The 12128-nt window shown below is 37.4% G+C and overlaps 1 protein-coding gene across 3 annotated transcripts in view; it reads right to left on the bottom strand.

The window, feature by feature from the left end:
- Positions 1-12128, bottom strand: part of KLF12 (Kruppel like factor 12) — a 429166-nt gene that overhangs the window by 306869 nt on the left and 110169 nt on the right. The window lies entirely within an intron of this gene.

The raw sequence follows: 12128 nt of genomic DNA, 5'->3' as shown, positions 1-12128 counted from the left end.
CAGAGAGGCAGAGACACAGGCAGAGGGAGAAGCAGGCTCCATGCACTGGGAGCCCGACGTGGGATTTGATCCCGGATCTCCAGGATCGCGCCCTGGGCCAAAGGCAGGCGCCAAACCGCTGCGCCACCCAGGGATCCCAGATTATCCAAATTATTAATGGGTGGTGTCCACTGTACACATGAGTCATTCCAAAGTGTGCTATGACCCACAGACCAATCAATTATCAAGAGCAGGCTATGTAAGGCACTCTTGGCCACAGAAGGGCCAGCAATTAGAAACATACCTGATAACTCCAACTCTCCTGAATAACCTTGACACCTAGAGGCAGTTTTTAACGCAAGCAAATTATACAATTTTTTGGGGGGAGTTTCTACTGTTCATAGTAATATGCCAAATTTGTATCACCGATCACTAAGTATTATTTGATTGGTGAGATTCATGTCAAATGAGATAGAGAAGACAACATGGTCCTTCTTCCTTAACTTTACAGTACTACAATACTACCATTAACTATTATTATCACCTGGCGAGTTAATTGACCTATCTGGGCAACAGCTTCCTCATCTATGAAATGAAGGGGTTAAAAGATCTTCAAGTCTTCTTCCAAATTTTAAGGTTGCAAACCCTACAAATCCTATATGTTAAGAATGCTCAGGCGTGCCCGGATGGCTCAGTCGGTTAAGTGCCCAACTCTTGATTTCAGCTTAGATCTTGATCTTGGGGATCATATATTCAAATCCCATTTGGGACTCCATGCTAGACATGGAGCCTACTTAAAAAAAAAAAAAAAAAAAAAAGAATGCACAAGTCTACAAGACATAGCTATGAAATGGGTTATGAATGGGTCAATATTGGTTGACAAGAGTTTAAGTTCTAACTGTGAATTGGTGAACTTAGGAAATTTAACTAAACTTCTCACTCCCAGTGGCTCCTAACCTGCTTTAGGCAGTAATACAATGGATAACTAATGCATCAGTTGTAACTTAGCATGCCACATAGCTTTACTAGATACCACTCTGAAGACAAATTCTTAGATCAAAAGGGGACAATAGAATGAAGTATTTTCACTGTCTGCATCTGAGCCTGTGGACACACCAGGAGTGAATGATCCTCCAGAGGCGGCCTCGGATAATTCTGAAGGTGAACAGGGAGCATTTCCCTTCCAAGCACAGTTCCATAAAGCACCGCATTACAATGGAGTTTATCGGTGACTGTAAACAATCTCTTTCCCTACAGTTTTACCACAGCCAGAAATGAATGCTCAGAAATGAATCTGCCACTTTGTCCTGTATAATTTAAAGCAGAATATTATTTACAATAGTATCTTGGCAGTAAAAATATAATCCATAAATCAGGTATGTGCCAGGCAGTGTGGCAGGTACTTTACACACATTATCTAGGTAATCTTTACTGTGAAGAAGGGATATTAACCTCCACTTTACAAGTGAAGAAATGGGAGTTTGATGGTTATCACACTGCACAGCCAGCATAAGAACACACTTTTGTCTGACCCTAAAGTCCATATTCTTTTCCTCATGCCATAGTACCTCTCTCCAGAAGCTTCTGTGACCTTGATGCGCATGCTATGCCAGATCAAATGTATATAGTTACAGATTATTGATATATATGCTACATACAAATGTATATAGTGGCCAGATTTCAGGTGTGCCACCAAGCACTGAAATGGCACTGCAGCATCACTTTGTGGATGGATCAAGCAGCCACCAAAGAGGCTGCTGTGGGTGTTCTCCATTCTGAGCAAGAGCCACTGATAGTGTCAGTCTTGCTTGTCGTTGCTTGCTGGACAGCCTTTTCCATGCCTGGTCTGCGGACTAAAGGGTCTAAAGTGTAACTTCCAGTGCACTTTAGTCTTTTATGTAGGTTTTCTCTGAGATGGCATGTAAGAACACTCCCAAACATATTCCAGAAGTCCCAGAAACCTAGAAGTTATTGGAAAGTTAGTAACTATCCTGTTTTTGTAAGATCATGAACAATAACTGCAGAGTTCATCAGGGGCACTTAAACTTCCTTAAATCATTTTATTCACCTAATGCTGGATCCTGTAGCCCTGAATTCGAAACTTACCTTTTCTATTTGCAAACTATATGGCCATGGATTAGTCACATCTCTCTAAAATTCAGCTTTTCCACATCTGCAAAAAGAGCTAATATTAATGCCTACTTTGCACGATTGTTTGTCATGTCTAGATAATCTAAGATATGCAATTTGCAGAAGGTACTCCATAAAAACAGTAATTATTGGGCAGCCCCAGTGGCATAGTGGTTTAGCGCCGCCTGCAGCCCAAGGCATGATCCTGGAGACCCAGGATCAAGTCCCACATCAGGCTCTCTGCATGGAGCCTGCTTCTCCCTCTGCCTGTGTCTCTGCCTCTCTCTCTCTCTCTCTCTCTCTCTCTGCATCTCTATGAACAAACAAAATCTTTTAAAAAAAAATTTTTTTTAAATAGTAATTATTATTAGCTTATTTTTTTATTTAGAAATACTACTTTGGTTTTTCAAACACAGAAGTAAGTAATATTATTAAGCCATAAAATCTGCCGAAGCCCAAAGGAGATTAAAAAAAAAAAAAAGTCATATGAACTTCTCTGGGTATCCTGTATTATTATTAAATCGTGCCAATTAAAAAAAAAAAGTAGTTACTAAAGTCAACCAGATTTCCTGAAAACATACATTAATATGTCATACTCTCCTTTTACAGAGACAGAGGCAACAGAAGGTGGGTTTATAATTTTCCTAATAATATGATCCAAATAAACTAAAACCCACAGAGGCGAAGTTCATTCTGAAAATCCATCATCCAGAATTCCTGTTTATGGAGATTATTTGGCTCTATTTTAAAAAACTTAATTACTTAATATTATACCTATTCCAGAATTAGACTCTGATTTTCAATAACTTCTCATTCTCTCTTTTATTGCCTCTTTAATATCATTGGTCTTACTCTCTTATTAGGAAACCCACATCTTGATCTCTTTCACTATGAACTTTAATCGCTCATTCACTGAATCAACAACGACTTATCCTTCCTTCCAACTTTCCAACTAAATTTCTAGTCTAGTGAAAAATAAAGGACACTAGGTTTCCTAAAGCACAGATTCCAGCATAATAAAAAAATTGCCATGAAAGTATGAATTGAAATAGTATAAAATCTCTATTCGCAGTACCACAGAAACTAGAGATCAAGAACTGCTAGTGGTTACAGCAGTCATGGAGCATCTGAAATATGACCGGTTCAAATTTAGCTGTTCTATAAGTGTGAAATACACACCAGATTTCGGAGACTTTTTTTTACCAAAATAAAAACAAAACAAAACCCCTAAAATATCTCATTTATCATTTTATATTTATTATATGTTGTAATGGTAATATTTTGAATATACTAAGTTAAAATAAATTAACATTCATTTCATCTGCTTCTTTTTACTTTGTAATGTTGCAATTAGGAACTCTAAAATTACTTAAGCAGCTTGCATTATATTTCTATTGGGCAGGGATCAAGGTCCCACATTTCAAAGCCTTGCACAACACACTAGGAATTTTCCTGGTCTCTAATTATATTTTACAGAGACCTTAATGACATGTCTACTTTGTCCACTAAACTCCCCAAGGTATGTTTTCTTGTTTAATCTAGTGTTTAATGTATTTGGATGTAAATGTATCACCACATGTACTGTTAATGGAGCCAAATCTTGAGCCCCTTGGAGAGCTAATATTGTGCAGAATGTATTTGATGCTTGCTGACACCTGATTTTTATCTCACCAGATTATTAATCTTCAGTTCTTTGAAAACTCTGCAAAGTGATCTCAAAAGAATTGTGTGTATCTTCCAAAAGAACAGTCATTCAGGCACAGTCATGCCTGAACTCAAGTGTCAAGGGCTTTCCATAATCCTCAGAGCCTATTAAAACTAAAAGATTCCCAGAGGACCAGAAATATAACCTAGCATCCACTGTTACGTCCTGAAACATAGCTGTATTTCAATGAATAAGATACAACCTAACATATTCTGCATCACATATCCGCTCCACTGCTGATGGGAAATGCGTTGGACAGTATACATCATTAAACTGAACACAGCCAAGTGTATTATGTTACAGCACCATTTGGAAACTCAGGCCAAGCAATCCTCCTAAATTTCTAAATGTCAAACCTACTGACAATAACATTTTCATCTGCTCTGTGTTTACTGTTCCCCCTTCTATGTTTCTTCTCAGGCAGTCCTCTCAGTAAACAAATTTGAATCACAGAGCTTATAATTTTCAGAATGTATAAACTGGTAAAAGAATTCATTATACATTTAAGGAACTTTCCAGCTCTATTACGGACATGTGACAGTACCTAACAAATAATCACATATTATTAACTTTTATCAACCTTCATTTTTTTTTCACAAAGTTGCATACGGAGAAAACATCTTCAATCTCATGATCTCCATCAAATAATCTGTCCCCTGCTCACGTCCGATGGATCGCACATACTTTGAGTGAGCATGTTGCCAATGAGGACCCATACCTACCAGACAGTGTAAGCAGGACTCTACTCAACAGATACAGGCTCACAAATGAAGAAACCTTTGACATCAGAGAGGTGATCTACCTGGTAGAGAAAACATGGATTCATTTCTTCTAAATCTGCAGATGGCCTTTAGGAGCTGTTTCCTACAGCTTGATATAAACACCAGGAGGCACTCATGTGGGAAGATTCCCTGAACCCACAACTTAGGACAACCTGGAAATGGCAGGCCATGCATGATGCTACCAAAAGGCAAATTCAGTGCTCCCCAAAATTTTCAAACCATTCTCAACTGTCTGAAGAAATTAGTATCTCAGCATACCTGTGACAACCACAGCATGCCAGTTGGAAAGCTCCAGGCTCATTTACTGAGGCAGCCACAAACCTAAATACTAACAGGAGCCAGGAGGTAGAAACAGAATAGTAGAACTGGGGGGCTCGGGGGGGGGGGGTTGGCTAGAAGTGAGAGGCAGAAGGGATGCCCTCTCTAGAGAAGGTCACTGCTACTCAACTCAAGACAACATCTGCCCTAGAGTTATATTCAAATGAAATGAAGAATCAGTAGCCCTTAATGAAATCCTCTAGTTAAAAAAATAATGGCTGCACTACTAAACTAACAAAAAATCAGAAAACAAAAACATTAGCCATACATCTGCCAGTTCATGATATGTGTTATACTGTTTTGACCTTCAGATTCAAAATACCTAGAAGGAAAAAAAAAATATCTAGAAGGCCAAGAAATTACAAATCAGAGAGACCCTAGATTTATCCAGTCGTTGCACGGTGAGCCAAGAAGAACAGAAATTCATGTAATAAAACGTGGTGTTTCTTACAGAAGCATCAATTTTACTTGCGTTTTTTTTTTTTTTTTTTGAAAATTTACATTAAAACAAACTGAGTGTGAGACTTCAGGGTGGCTCAGTGTTTGAGCATCTGCCTTTGATGAGGTGTGATCCCAGGGTCCTGAGATGGAGTCCCGCATTCGGCTCCCTGCATGGAGCCTGCTTCTCCCTTTGCCTCTCTCTCTCTCTCTCTCTCTCTCTCTCTCTCTCTCTCGAATAAATAAAATCTTTTAAAAAATAAACTGAGTGTATTATGAATACAGTTCAAAAATCATATGATTTCAAGTAAAACAAGAGAGTCAAAATAAATCTACTATTTGAACAGGCTACACTTTCAACCACATACCTGGGATTATTTCTTTCCTAAGGAAAAGTTGGAGAAGCAATCTACTGTGGAACCACCAGAGAGGACAAGAACCTCTTAAACTATCTGAATAAAATAAGATATTCAAGGATTCTTCCATAGCTTGAAGTTGGGCCACTTAGATTGCTGCTTTAAATGTAATGTGCGTTTTCAGAATGTTCTAGAAGGCTCCTGGAAAACTGAATTTCAGCAGTTCAAGCCTGTCAGCCAAGTGGGCAGAGGACTCACTAACACAGCAATACATTTGCCCATTCTATACCAGTAAATAGTTTTATTCGTGTGTTCTGTGTTTGTTTACTGGTAATGAATAAAACATTAAAATTCCTATTTGGAATATAAAACACCGTAGTTCTTGTAAATGGTTAAGTTATGCTGGCTGTAGTTTAAGGTACTAAAGCTGTTATTTATAGAATAAAACCCATTATCACTACTCAAATATTGAACAAGAATAGTTTGTATTCAAAGATAAAGTTGCCACAGGGGACTATTGATATAGGAAATATGGCTGGAGAGATATGGGATGCATATTAAAATTCATATATTGAAAAGAAAAATTGTATTTAACAGGTATATTTAATATTCCAGTAGCATCAACTGGAATCGTTAAAGTTATATTTGCTGACATTTCAATTATAACCTTCTATTTTCAGTAACTTCAGTTCAATCCAAAAATTTTCTTCAGGCCTCAAAATAATGTACTTTACAAGGTCTTAGCCCACCAATGATTTTTTTGGTAGTGTTTGAAACTTTCACACTGAAACTTTCAGGGGAAAAGACCAAAGGCAAATTTGAATGCTTTTTCTCACAGGACCACCAAATTTTGAAATGAATAAAGTAGGGATTTAAGACCATTTTTCTCAAGGATAGCAGAGAACCAAGGAGTTTGCCACGGTTAGTTAAATAATAAATAGTGGAGTTGGGAATCAAACCCCAGAGATTTTCACTCCAGATCCATCCTTCTAACTATTAAAGTTTACTGCCTTGGCATTATCATAATTTGATAGAAATATCTGCATATATAGTAATTTATACATAGCATTAATAGCACTACGTATCTATGATTTCATTTTTTTAAGTTTATTTAAGTAATCTCTACACTCCATGTGAGGCTCAAACTCAGGACCCTGAGATCAAGAGTCCCATGTTCCGGGGATGCCTGGGTGGCTCAGTGGTTTAGAGCCTGCCTTCGGCCGAGGGCATAATCCTGGAGTCCTAGGATCAAGTCCCACATCAGGCTCCCTGCATGGAGCCTGCTTTTCCCTCTGCCTGTGTCTCTGCCTCTCTCTCTCTCTCTCTCTCTCTCTCTCATAAATAAATAAATAATCTTAAAAAAAAAAAGAGTCACATGTTCCTCTCAGGCAGCCAGGCACCCCTACCTATAATTTTAACCTATTTCATTGACTTCAATTTGATAAATTCATACTCTGCTTTATATTTATATAAACATATTTATATTTATAAAGAGCAAACTCTTTAAGGTAGACACCATCACTTACCACTGTAAAGGTACACAACATAAGAGATCTTCAAAAAACACTTGTTTAATGAATGAACAAATACATATTTCTATCTGAGTAACATTTCCATGATTCCCACCTTCTCCAACAAACATCATAGTGGATTTAGAATTTGGTTCAATTTTAGAAATGAACAAAAAGGGAAAGACACTTAATATTTTTTATGTGAATAACAAAAAAGAAACTTGGACACATTCCTCCCAAAAGATAGCCAAATGCCTTTTAACATATGAAAGGTATGCATCAACATTAACTTGGAGACAAGAAAACGTTCACCAACAGTAATGTGGATAAATCAATCTGTGGAAGCTTTTGATAAATTCATGCGATAGAATATTATACAGCAATGAAACAAAAGAACACTATGGATAAATCTCAAAAACATCCTTTTGGGTAAAAGAAGCTTAACGTAAAAGAGTACATGTTATACTCATGTGATGTTGAGGGATACAGTTGTTTACAGCAACAAAAGTGAGATTGTGATTGACTCGTGTGTGTGGCAATGACTTATTCTGGGTGGCTGTTGAGTGTAGGCATTCACTTTGTGGGAGTTCATCTATTTGTACATCTGAAATATGTGCACTTTTCTGCCTGTGAACTGCACTTCAGTGAAAAGGTGAACCAAAAATAAATGAATAAAGGTCCTCAACGTTAAAAAAAAAATTAAAAAGTCAATAGAGATAATTCACACAACTCCAAGAAGTCTGAAATCCTTTGAATCTGACTAGTCACTTGATTCTGTCTGAGATATCATCTTGATCTTATTTCTAACTTTTTACTGGCAAATTCTATTTTAATCTATTTGCCAAATATAGACTATATAGACACAGGTTTAACATTGCCTTAAAAAGTGATGAAACAGTAGAAATGGGGTCGTTATCTTTTTATTACAAATTTTTTAAAAAGGTTTTCCTGAGATAAGTTGGCAACTACCAACATGTACATATACATCCATGTATTTATGTTTATATTTATATAAATGGTCTGAGCTGGAAGTAACTGACCAGAGCTGTGAAAGACCTCGCAAAGCAGAGCCCTGTCATACCAAAGATGGCCAACGCTCCTAAGGGGAGAAGCAAAGAAGGGGTAAGAAAGCATCAAGGCTGACAGCTCCAGAGATGTCACCAGGAGATATGCCAGCTCTGCTACAGCCTGGGAGGGTGCACAGGGCACTGGATTATTTAGTGGTGCCTGCCACTGTAAGAAAATGTGAGAAATTAGAATTAGAAAAAAAAAATTTACTTTTTTTTTTCATTAAAAGCATATAGGCAGCATCCTCCATAAGCTAAACTTTGACAGGATCTTACCATTTTTAAATTAGTAATAATGTTGCTATACAACGAATTCTTCATTTTCATACCCTTGCTCACCAGAAATTTTTCAGGATCTCTCTCCCTCGTTGCCCCTCCCTCCAGTTACTCTGCTTTCTTATGCATAATACATGGCTAATTATCTCCTGCAAAAGTGACTTAATATGCTGAAATGCCCTAAGGGGGAGCTCACCACTACTGAAAAGGTATACAAAATAAATCCATACATATAATTTCAACAAGGCAAATCCTCCTTTGGGAATGGGTCACTGTTCAAAACATTCAGAAATTAGATTTTACCAGATATTTTTTTCTGTTTCATTGGAAATTATGTTTAACTCCCTTACATTCAAACATTTAGGCATCATACTGCCATGTCTTATAACAGATCATTCAGTAAGACCTACAGCTTTGAAAAGCCACATCATGTTTTTATTCTTTACCAATAACAACAACCAACCAATGTCAGGCACACTTTATATATCTAACAGAAATCACAAAATGCATATATGTTTCTATTCCCATACTATTAACTCTCCATATGAAGACTTCAAGTTGAAAAGAGTTTTTTGGCTATAAAGTTATTCCATTTCATTGTAAACTATCTTCAGATGACAAATATATTCATCATAAATCAGTTTGATTACTATAGAACTATCACAGAGAGAATGAAGCTATGTTGTTTGTGTTGAAAATGGGATTTCTCTGTCGAGAAGCTTCCTCAAAATAGGTCTTTTTAACTTACAAGTCCCTTGCAATCAAAGATCTTATACATTTAAATCAAAGTAGAAAACAGATCGATATTACTTTGCATCTCTTCATGTAATTAGACTGCAAAATAAAATTTCCTCTTTTCTGGGAAATTTCTTTTCCTTGTGGAAAATGCTTCCAATTTTAACACTTTAAGAAGATAAAAATCTACTCTTTTTAACTATTTCCTCAGCAAAAGCAAAAGAAATTGTCTGGACTGCAAGCCACATGGAAACCCTCTGGAATTTTTTCCAGTTTCCCACATAATACCAACAAAAACTCCATTGCTGGTCCTGTGCCCATCTGCTCTGACTGCTCAGTGTCATGGCCTGTACATTAACTGCAAGTGTCAGGCAGTCATAAAATCTCAACAATTCCAAACTCTTTGGGGATCAAACACAAAATGACATTCTGTTGAGTGGGAAATCCCAAGGCCTGTGGCCATGTCTTCCAGGGGTTTGACATGCTGGAAAAGAAAAACACAGCCTGCCTTTAAAACTAGGTCATTTTATACATGGAATTTGGTTGTAAAAAAAAAAAAAGACCTAACAAGCCTCATATTTATATTGGCTAAAATATCATTTCATGCATCTATAAACTTCAAGAAGCCAGTTCAGAAATTTTACCAATTCTTTTTTAATTGCATCATTCTCGTGGACTAAAGCAACTTTTATATAGTCAAAGTAACACAAAGAAGCAAGCAGTCCCTGCCAGTGATGGATTCAAGCGCTCTACTCCCATTCAGCCTCTCTGGGTCTGAAGAAAGAAGATGGGTACCTAATCACTACAGGACAAATCCCACAAAGGCAGCAGCACTTTACAGATGCCTAATATATCACACTGGAGGTCTGAGTTCAGGCAGGACACTTGACAGGATGCAATGATTTAGGATGCACTCCAATTTTTAAGGAAGTCAATGTTAGGGCCAGAAACAGGATAAATGAAAACTTTCTAAGACACATGTTTTCTGAGATTTATAATCAGGTAGAGATAGAGAAGGGAAAGGAGATTAGACAAGTGTTTAGACTTTTCCATCAAAATATGGAATGGGAAAAAGATTTTAACACCTGCCACTTCCTTTGCAATTGTGAAGAAAGATGACTGACAATTCTCATGGGTTTTCATTACCATCAAGATCCAGCACCTTCCAAGTCTACTACTACATAGCTATGTCAAGCAAGCACTATCTCAGAGAAAAAGTGATTTCAGGTAAAGGCTATGCAGAGAAAAGGGAGGCATGAAAAGAAAAAAAAATTTTTTTTGAATTAAACTCAGAAAGATCAGTTGGGTGGCAGGAGTAAAATCACCTTGACTTGTTACTAAGTTTATAAAATTGCTACTCACATCTGGAACGATCAGGCAATCGACTTGATAGCATACTCACATTGTTCTTACCCAGAATAAAAAAGAGATGACTGAATACAATAAATCCTAGTCTATTAATTCTACTCCAGTCTAAGGAAATAAGGTTCCTGAAGACAGTTGATGATAATTCCATGTCTCTAAGAAAATTTAAACAGAAGAAGCTATAAACAGGACATGATATTCCTGAGATAATGATACAGAAGATCCTATAAAATGACTAGGGGGTGGCAGGTAGGTGCTAGGAGGGAGGAAGAGAGAGGAAAGAGGGGAAAAAAGGCAAGGAAGGAAAGAAGGAAGGATAACAGAAACAAAACTAGCTTTGGTGTAAGATCCAGAGAGAAAGAGGTTGGACTGGCTAGTACAAGCATAGGAGAGCTGACTGTGGACATCTCTACACAACCCCATAACTGCACATAGTGTTGCCTGAAACCCATCATGGTCAGTGTACTTATATCAAGGAAATCAGGGCATGCAACTAATCAGAGCTTTTTATTCCAAATACCGCCTACTACTGTGCCACTGGTTAGATCTAAATGAAATTACAGTATTTTTTTAAAAGAATTTTCTTTTTTTTTTAAGATTTTATTTATTTATTCATGAGAGACATGGGGGGGGGGCAGAGACACAGGCAGAGAGAGAAGCAGGCTCCACGGAGAGAGCCCGACGTGGGACTCGATCCCGGATCTCCAGGATCAGGCCCTAGGCTGAACGTGGTGCTAAACCACTGAGTCATCCGGGCTGCCCAAAATTACATTATTAAAGGACAATCTGGTACCAATAAAATAGAAATGCTAGCATCTTCCTCAAACCCCTTATATGAAAACTGAATACAATAATGCAAAAGTGCATAGAAGACTCGCAAAAATTTCAGTTAGCTATAGATATTACTTTCAAGAATTACCCATCAAGTGCAAGTTACAGAAACCAACTTCTAAGAATTTCACCAATAGTGATATCTCCTTAATGGTAGCACTAGCCAGTAATGCCTGGGTGGCTCAGTGGTTGAGCATCTGCCTTTGGCTCAGGTTGTGATCCTAAAGTCCCAGGATCAAGCCCCACATCAGGCTCCCTGCATGGAGCCTACTTCTCCCTCTGCCTATGTTTCTGCCTCTGTGTGTGTGTCTCTCGTGAATAAATAAATAAAATCTTAAAAAAAAAAAAATGGTAGCACTAGCCAGACCACAGGCTTAAAATAGTTGAACAGCAGCAGCCAGATTAGTAGTGAAGTTTAGAAACAAATAAACAAAAAGGGACATTATTATGATCACAGGGAGGCTAAGAAAGCATGCAAGCTTGACAAGGAAATCAGTACAAAATGAAAAGTCAACACAGTGGCATTCATTCCAAATCTTCTACATGAAATATAACTGTATTAAGTCTGATGTTTTTATGTCTTAGATATTTTAAATACACTATGACTATATATAAGAAATGGCCACAATGGAAGA

Source organism: Vulpes lagopus, chromosome 16, assembly GCF_018345385.1.
Source record: "Vulpes lagopus strain Blue_001 chromosome 16, ASM1834538v1, whole genome shotgun sequence".
Taxonomy (NCBI): domain Eukaryota; kingdom Metazoa; phylum Chordata; class Mammalia; order Carnivora; family Canidae; genus Vulpes; species Vulpes lagopus.
This window is presented reverse-complemented; position numbering and strand designations above follow the sequence as displayed.